The sequence below is a fragment of the Staurois parvus genome, unplaced genomic scaffold (genome assembly GCF_062004578.1).
Source record: "Staurois parvus isolate SC_StPar_1 unplaced genomic scaffold, SC_StPar_1.0 ptg000130l, whole genome shotgun sequence".
NCBI classification, from domain to species: Eukaryota; Metazoa; Chordata; class Amphibia; order Anura; family Ranidae; genus Staurois; species Staurois parvus.
In genome coordinates, this window is record NW_028317926.1 from 1,401,743 (window position 1) to 1,410,543 (window position 8,801).

An 8,801-nucleotide genomic window follows, 5' to 3' on the forward strand; every position below is an offset into this window, starting at 1 on the left:
TCTGTGACCCAGAAGAGAAGTATGACCAAGCAAGTATTCTTGTAGCTATAGGCCTTGTTGACCCTTCTTCAAACATAGCGCTTATGGTTGTGACCAGAAAGCTCTATTTTGGTCTTGTCACTCTAGACTACTTTGTACCAGAAGCTGTGAGGCATATCAAGGTATTGCATATTGTAACCAAGCTTTTTTGTGGCATTGGTGCAGTAAAGGCTTCTTTCTGGCAACTCATTTTTGTTCAAGTATCATCCTTTTGTGCTCCTTGGAACAACCACACCACCTTTTTTTCCAGAGCAGTCTGTATTTCTCTTGAGGTTACCTGTGGGTATTTCTTTGTATCCCAAACAATTCTTTTGCCAGTTGTGGCTGCAAACTTTCTTGGTCTACCTGACCTTGGCTTGGTATCAAGAAATCCCTGAATTTTCCACTTATTAATAAGTGATTGAATAGTACTGGCTGGCATATTCAAGGCTTTAGATATCTTTTTATATCATTTTCTATCTTTATAAAGTTCTATTATCTTGTTTTGCAGGTCTTTTTACAGCTCTTTTTTGCTCCCCATGGCTCAGTATCTAGCCTGCTCAGTGCATCCACATGAGAGCTAACAAACTCACTATTTATACACAGAAACACATTGAAATTTAAAAAGCCACAGATGTGGGAAATTAACCTTTAATTGCCATTTTAACCTGTGTGTGTCTCCTTGTGTGTCTGTACCAAGGCCAAACATTCCAGGGTATGTAAACTTTTGATCAGGACCATGTGGGTGATTTCTGTTATCATTATGATTTAAAAAGGAGTCAAACAAGTATGTGATGAGAAAGGTCTTCACATGATCCATAGCCTTAAATAAACTACACTTTTTTTTTGCATGATCAGTTGTTCCAAATATAAACAATCCCAAATGTATTCAATATATTACAGTGGACCTTTCTCAACATTAACTGTGTTAATCATGATGCTGCTAGCATTAGTAAATAGGTAGGAAGGTTTATTATATTTACTGGTTTAAAGATTTTTTTTTTTTTTTTTACATTTCTCCAGTTACTTCCTGGTATCTGGCCTAGACCAAAAGTCATACATCCCTGACATCTTCATGGTCTTTTTTTTCACCTGGAGGAGGAAAAAAGGGGGTTTCTCAGCACACCCTCCTGTCTGCATCCCTGAGTGTAGGGCTGATGGATTCCAAGAAGTAAATGCTACATGAATCATCTGCCTTTAATCAAGATGACTACTGCTAGAAATGCTAGGGGGGTGTTTGTATTTTTTACAGGTACTTATATAGCACCATCAATTTAAGCAGCTCTTTATGTATATGAATATATACACAGTCAGGTCCATAAATATTGGGACATCGACACAATTCTAACATTTTTGGCTCTATACATCACCACAATGGATTTTAAATTAAACGAACAAGATGTAATTTAACTACAGACTGTCAGCTTTAATTTGAGGGTATTTACATCCAAATCAGGTGAACGGTGTAGGAATTACAACAGTTTGCATATGTGCCTCCCACTTTTTAAGGGACCAAAAGTAATGGGACAACTGGCTTCTCAGCTGTTCCATGGCCAGGTGTGTGTTATTCCCTCATTATCCCAATTACAATGAGCAGATAAAAGGTCCAGAGTTCATTTCAAGTGTGCTATTTGCATTTGGAATCTGTTGCTGTCAACTCTCAAGATGAGATCCAAAGTGCTGTCACCATCAGTGAAGCAAGCCATCATTAGGCTGAAAAAACAAAACAAACCCATCGGAGAGATAGCAAAAACATAAGGCGTGGCCAAAACAACTGTTTGGAACATTCTTAAAAAGAAGGAATGCATCGGTGAGCTCAGCAACACCAAAAGACCCGGAAGACCACGGAAAACAACTGTGGTGGATGACCGAAGAATTCTTTCCCTGATGAAGAAAACACCCTTCACAACAGTTGGCCAGATCAGGAACACTCTCCAGGAGGTAGGTGTATGTGTGTCAAAGTCAACAATCAAGAGAAGACTTCACCAGAGTGAATACAGAGGGTTCACCACAAGATGTAAACCATTGGTGAGCCTCAAAAACAGGAAGGCCAGATTAGAGTTTGCCAAACGACATCTAAAAAAGCCTTCACAGTTCTGGAACAACATCCTATGGACAGATGAGACCAAGATCAACTTGTACCAGAGTGATGGGAAGAGAAGAGTATGGATAAGGAAAGGAACTGCTCATGATCCTAAGCATACCACCTCATCAGTGAAGCATGGTGGTGGTAGTGTCATGGCATGGGCATGTATGGCTGCCAATGGAACTGGTTCTCTTGTATTTATTGATGATGTGACTGCTGACAAAAGCAGCAGGATGAATTCTGAAGTGTTCCGGGCAATATTATCTGCTCATATTCAGCCAAATGCTTTAGAACTCATTGGACGCCGCTTCACAGTGCAGATGGACAATGACCCAAAGCATACTGCAAAAGCAACCAAAGAGTTTTTTAAGGGAAAGAAGTGGAATGTTATGCAATGGCCAAGTCAATCACCGGACCTGAATCCGATTGAGCATGCATTTCACTTGCTGAAGACAAAACTGAAGGGAAAATGCCCCAAGAACAAGCAGGAACTGAAGACAGTTGCAGTAGAGGCCTGGCAGAGCATCACCAGGGATGAAACCCAGTGTCTGGTGATGTCTATGCGTTCCAGACTTCAGGCTGTAATTGACTGCAAAGGATTTGCAACCAAGTATTAAAAAGTGAAAGTTTGATTTATGATTATTATTCTGTCCCATTACTTTTGGTCCCTTAAGAAGTGGGAGGCACATATGCAAAGTGTTGTAATTCCAACACTGTTCACCTGATTTGTATGTAAATACCCTCAAATTAAAGCTGACAGTCTGCAGTTAAAGCACATCTTGTTCGTTTCATTTCAAATCCATTGTGGTGATGTATAGAGCCAAAAATGTTAGAATTGTGTCGATGTCCCAATATTTATGGACCTGACTGTATATTGTACATTCACATCAGTCCCTAACCCTCAAGGAGTGTACAATCTAAGGTCCCTAACTCACATTCATACCTGTACATACTAGGGCCAATTTAGACAGGATCCAATTGCTCTACCAGCATGTCTTTGGAGTATGGGAGGAAACTGGTGCACCCGGAGGAAACCAGCACAGGTAGTGCCATGGTTGGGATTTGAACCGACGACCCTAGTGCTGCCAGGCGGAAGTGCTAACCATTAGCCACCGTGCTCAATCTGATTTCTCAACAAATAAAAGCATGCAGACATGATTGGATGAGTTTACTTTGAATATTAAAAATGAATGTAATAGCATTTTCAGTTTGTGGTTCTCAGATAGTTTAGTTCTGCTTTAAATATCAATACAAGATGGATGTAGCCATCTTACACACAAAATATATTATTTTGCTTCAGACCAAAATATACTATGTATTTAGTATTGTTAAAAAACAAACAAAAAAAAAACAAAAAAAAACAAAACTGCTTTCCCTGTGAGGATAAAAAATGCAAGTGGTATAACAATCTGTCCTTTTTTTTGGTTATATTTATGGTTGAAGATGGGCCTATGTTTATTCCGAGCCTGTTTAAAGAGACAATGTCACCTTGCCCATGTGAAAGGGACCCCCCTCCTCCATCCTAGAATCCATACATGCCTCAAATTTTGGCTCAATCCTGCTGAATTGGCTGATATTCAGTTAGATCATGTGCAATCGCTGAAAACATCTACACATGTATGGCTATCTTTATACTTACATTACCTACACTCCCTGCTCTTCTCTACAGCTGTTTACAATACCTAAAACTTCAAGGTATGAGGAAGAATGTAATCGCCTTCCCTGTGACTGTGCTGGGGTCCAGATACCAATCATTAAACCCCAGCACTGTCACCTGACTGAGACAGTGACTTTGCACTGGAGGAAGGCGTAAAAAAGGAAGAACTCGCAAGGTGAGTATGAGTGGGTTGAAGGTGGCCTCTTTTCATTGTAAATTGCAATGCATGGGCAACGTGACTGTGGGTGTTTTTTTGGAAATATTGCATGCAATAATTAAAAAAAAAGACAACTCAATTAAAAAAAAAAGTAAAATACTAAATTTGAGGTAAATACGTACATTTATTAAAATTAAAAACTCGATAATTCATTAAAGAAAATTCACTAAAAAAACAGGCAGTCGGTATTTTAGGAATGTACACAATAACAATCAGGACAACTCTACACTGGCCAGTAAGTTAAAAGTATACAATGTATCAATGTGGAAATGTTCTGCCCCGAGCTCAGGAATGTAAATAAATTGTAACATTTTACTACAGGGAGATTGTCCTGTGAATGAAAGCACACCAAGGCTGTTTTTATACTTCCACAGTATTTCTGTGTTCCTTCATTCATAGGACAATCTTTCTCTAGTGTCGTGCCTGTAAAAAAATAAATAAATAAATAAAATGTAAAAATAACAGATATTTAACGCTTTTGTTAAATAACACATTTTCGCAGTAAACTACTTTTTAGCTAAATACAACATGAGGTATTGTAAGGCAAACATGAATGTGATATTTATCTTTTAGAGAGTTGATCTCAGTGTCTCTTTAGAGCCCAACTGCAATTAAAATATAAAAAAAATAGATATTTAAAAAAAATAAATAAACTGCAGCTTCTACTGCCATTCCTAAAATATTTTTTAGAAATGTTCAAAAAAATATTTAAAATATTTATCTTTAAAAATAACTGTGCATGCACAACTAAGTGTATAATCGCAGTATTCCTTTGTGCTGGAATAAATTAACTCCTATGTGCAAGAGTTATGTTATCCTTGGTTGGCAAATCAAGAACATGCCAGACCCAGAAGAGGATTGGGCAAAGATGTTGGTGCCAGCAAGGAAACTTGCAGATGGAGCATCACTGGCCTTTAACCACTTCCAGTCCGGACACTTTTACCCCCTTCCTGCCCAGGCCAATTTTCAGCTTTCAGTGCTATCACACTTTGAATGACAATTGCGCGGTCATGCTCTGAACCCATATGAATTTTTTAGCTTTTTTTGAGATAGATAAAGCTTTATTTTGGTGGTATTTATTCACCTCTGAGATTTTTATTTTTTTTGCTATGTAAATTAAAAAGTCCAAAAATTTTGAAATAAAGTGTTTTTCTTATAAAATTTTGCAAATAAATAATATTTCATCATAAATCTTGGCCAAAATTTATTCCGTTATATTTTTAGTAAAAAAAAAATAACCAAAATTAGTTTATAACCAAAATTATAATTTTAAAGTTTTTTTATATTTTTTATTTTTTTTTTACATACTGTCACTCTAGCAATACAGTGTCACCATGGTGACACTGTACTACTTGTGGGGGGTGATGAAGATTTTTTTCTTTTTTCACACTGATTGCTTTTACACCCATAAAGGATGTAAAAGCAATCATTTCCCCTTCTCTCTAGCTGTATTCTTGCAGCCATTGAGAACTACTGAGTGAGCTGTGATTGGTCACAGCTTGTCACATGGTACAAGGCTGTTGTGAATAGCCTTGTACCATGTGACCTCTGTGATCATTCACAGATTTCACACATAGTAAACAATGATGTCACAAGTGACATCTTACTTACTACTTTGCATGTGCTCACTGATTGGCCAATCAGTGATCACATGATCGGGACCTCGTACAGAGGTCCCATCCGACGATCGGTGTTCCACTGTGTCCAGAGGGCACAGCGGGCACCGGATCGCGGTACTGCGCACTCCCAGGGAGCGCACACAAGCAGGGTGCGGGGAGGCCATTTATAAATGGCCACCCAACTCTGCACTGCCACTGACTGGCCGTTTATATACATCGGCCGGACGGGAGGTGGTTAATCGTATCCCCTTTTCCTCTAACCTTTACATATTAAGGTGTTACTAAACCCACAGCAGTGAAATCAGTCTTTATATGCAGTAAAGCATGCTTTATACTCACTGTGGAGCCTAAGGGGTTATTCCTCCAAATTGTGTAAAAAGACTGTTTGATCCTGTCTTCTCTGATCCCTCCTTCTACTGTCCCCAATCCATCTGCTGATTATACAGAACCCTGGGAGTCACTCTGCACATGCTCAGTTTAGTATATTTAGCTAGAGAGGTTTATTTTTTCTTTGGAAGGGTGCATGTGCACAGCACCAATCAGCACTGTCCAGCAACAGCCAGAGCAGTATAAAAACTCCTACAAGCTTTAACCAGTGCTCAGCTGGACACTGATAGAAGTCACAAGACTGCTATATACGGCTGATGAGAAAGTATTTAGCAGTTTATTTTTGATAAAATAATTTCATTTCCATTTTTCTGTGTACTGTAGAAGACCAGATATAGTGAAAGCAGGGTCATGGGTTTAGTAACACTTTAAAGCAGGTCTATACTCCACTCCCCCAATGTGACATCTGCCAGTATCTTCACCCGGTCTTCTTGGTTTGTGATCTTCAGCCATCTTTATTGGTCGGGATGACATTACACCCATGTATGTATAGGACTTAATTTATATGGCATATGCTGAAATTGTAAACTGACCTGCTCATGCATTGTCCGGAAGAATGCAAATAGACAAGTAAGAATCCTTTATTGCAGAAGAGACATATTATGACCATTGGGGTTGATTTACTAAAACTGGAGAGTGCAAAATCTGGTGCAGCTGTGCATGGTAGCCAATCAGCTTCTAACTTCAGCTTGTTCAAATAAGCTTTGACAAAAAAACCTGAAAGCTGATTGGTTTCTATGCAGAACTGCACCAGATTTTGCACTCTCCAGTTTTAGTGTGTGTGTGTGTGTATTTATACTTACCACAGTGGGGATGAGCATAGGCTTGGTCAAAATCAAACCCGGAAGTAAGCTGTCACTTCTGCCAAATCAGTGCCCAACCAACCGTGGCAAGGGCATTCCCCATCTTGCAGCCCTGTGTAATAAGGGAAATGGGGGAGACGTTCCACACAGTCAGATTTTGTCAACCAGATTGTACAAATGTCCATATTAAGCCAGTGATGTCCTTGCCCCTTATATATGTGCATCTGCAGGAATCATTCTGGCCGCAGCTGATCACGTGTGAATGACACCTTCTTACAGCAAGTTTAAACCACATTTGTGCTCATCCCTGCTTACCACTCATGCAGTCCAGTGCTGCCTTTTACACAGATGATGCTTCTTGGGGTCCCTGTTCCTTTGTAACACCCATCTTGGTTTTAGGAGCTGGCTGTCGCTTCCTAATGAATCACAGCTGGCTCCCCACTGTGCATGCACCATCTACAGCCTGCCATGGGACTGGTCCTGCAGCCTCCTGGGATGTGCAACAGGATCTCAGGAGGCAGCGGGCAGGTGTTCTGTGACATCATCTGAGCCTAGGCAAGGAATGAGGAAAGGGGAGCGGATACCATAAAAAAGGTACCATAAAAAAAAATATTGCATTAGTAGGATCACGTTAAAAAAGAGCAAATAAAAGAAAGTAACTAAAGAGTAGTATGGCCAAAGCTTTTTTGACCACATTTCACAGGAGTGTAAATACTTTTGCACTCTTTTGACCCAGAATTAGCTGCAGTGGGCTAAAGCCTGCTATAAGCTGATGTTCCACAGCTACTCCAGGCTCTGGAAGGATCCCCACCATATTGTCGGGATCCACCCAGCTGCCTGATTGGCAACTGGCTCTACCTCTCAGCACAAGCTAGTTGTTCCCACCCCCTCTCTAATAAGCAAAGAAGGGGCAGAGCAGAGAGTGGTGACTGACAGTCAGTGATCTCTGCTATGTGCAAGCCAAGAGCTACTCCAGGCTCTGGAAGGATCCCCACCATATTGTCGGGATCCACCCAGCTGCCTGATTGGCAACTGGCTCTACCTCTCAGCACGAGCTAGTTATTCCCACCCCCTCTCTAATAAGCAAACGAGGAGCAGAGCAGAGAGTGGTGACTGACAGTCACTGCTCTCTGCAGGCCAAGAACTGAGTGATCAGCGTTCATGTGATCGCTCAGTTCTTGGTCTTAGAGCCAGCTGCAGCATAGAGGTATGTATGTTTGTTTTTTTGTTTATACCCAAAACTTCTCCTTTAATTTTCCAGTAAAGGTTCACGTTAAGTTTCTCCCGTCAGATTTGGCACCATTTTCTTAATATCTTCAGAAGTGGACGCAATACACTAAATGGAGTCTAAGTGAAGCTCTGTCTGGATGGATTAGGAGCTCCTTCTGACAATCCATTCAATAATACACCCCACAATGCAGTGACAGCAAGGAAGGAAGCTGTAGACAAGATGGCTGGGGTTACAGACAAGGCTGCTTCTATGTGCAATCATTTGGAGTTGTGTTTGGACAAGGGAAAAGTTTCTGTGGTGTCGGAAGGGTTAATGTTCATCCCCACCCCCTCCCTCTTTGTTTCTGGCTCTGCCTTCCTCCAGCTCACATTCCAACCCGGGGGAAAGGTGCGTGGGCCGCATCACCAGTCTAGGATCCCTCCGCCAGGGAGCCGGCTCTCCAATCGTGACAATGAGCGGCGGCACCGCGCATTCTGTGCCCCTCCGCCCTTCACCTGAGAGTGAGGGAGGCTGTGTGCGCCGAGGACGTGCTTGTGATGTGCCGAGTATGTCCAGCACTGCGCTCCGAGCGATATATCACGTCCATGTGCTCACTACAATAGACAACCTCCACAAATTGTGTTCCTCGGTAACATTTCTATGTCGCTCAGTAAGAAACAGTCTTTTATTTATGTAGAATACAATGCAATAGCGCTGGCTTACTGCAGAGGAGCCTATAGCTGCACGCCTGCAGAAGTATGACCCGTTTATTTTTTCCTCGGCAGCTCCCATTCTGTAATATAT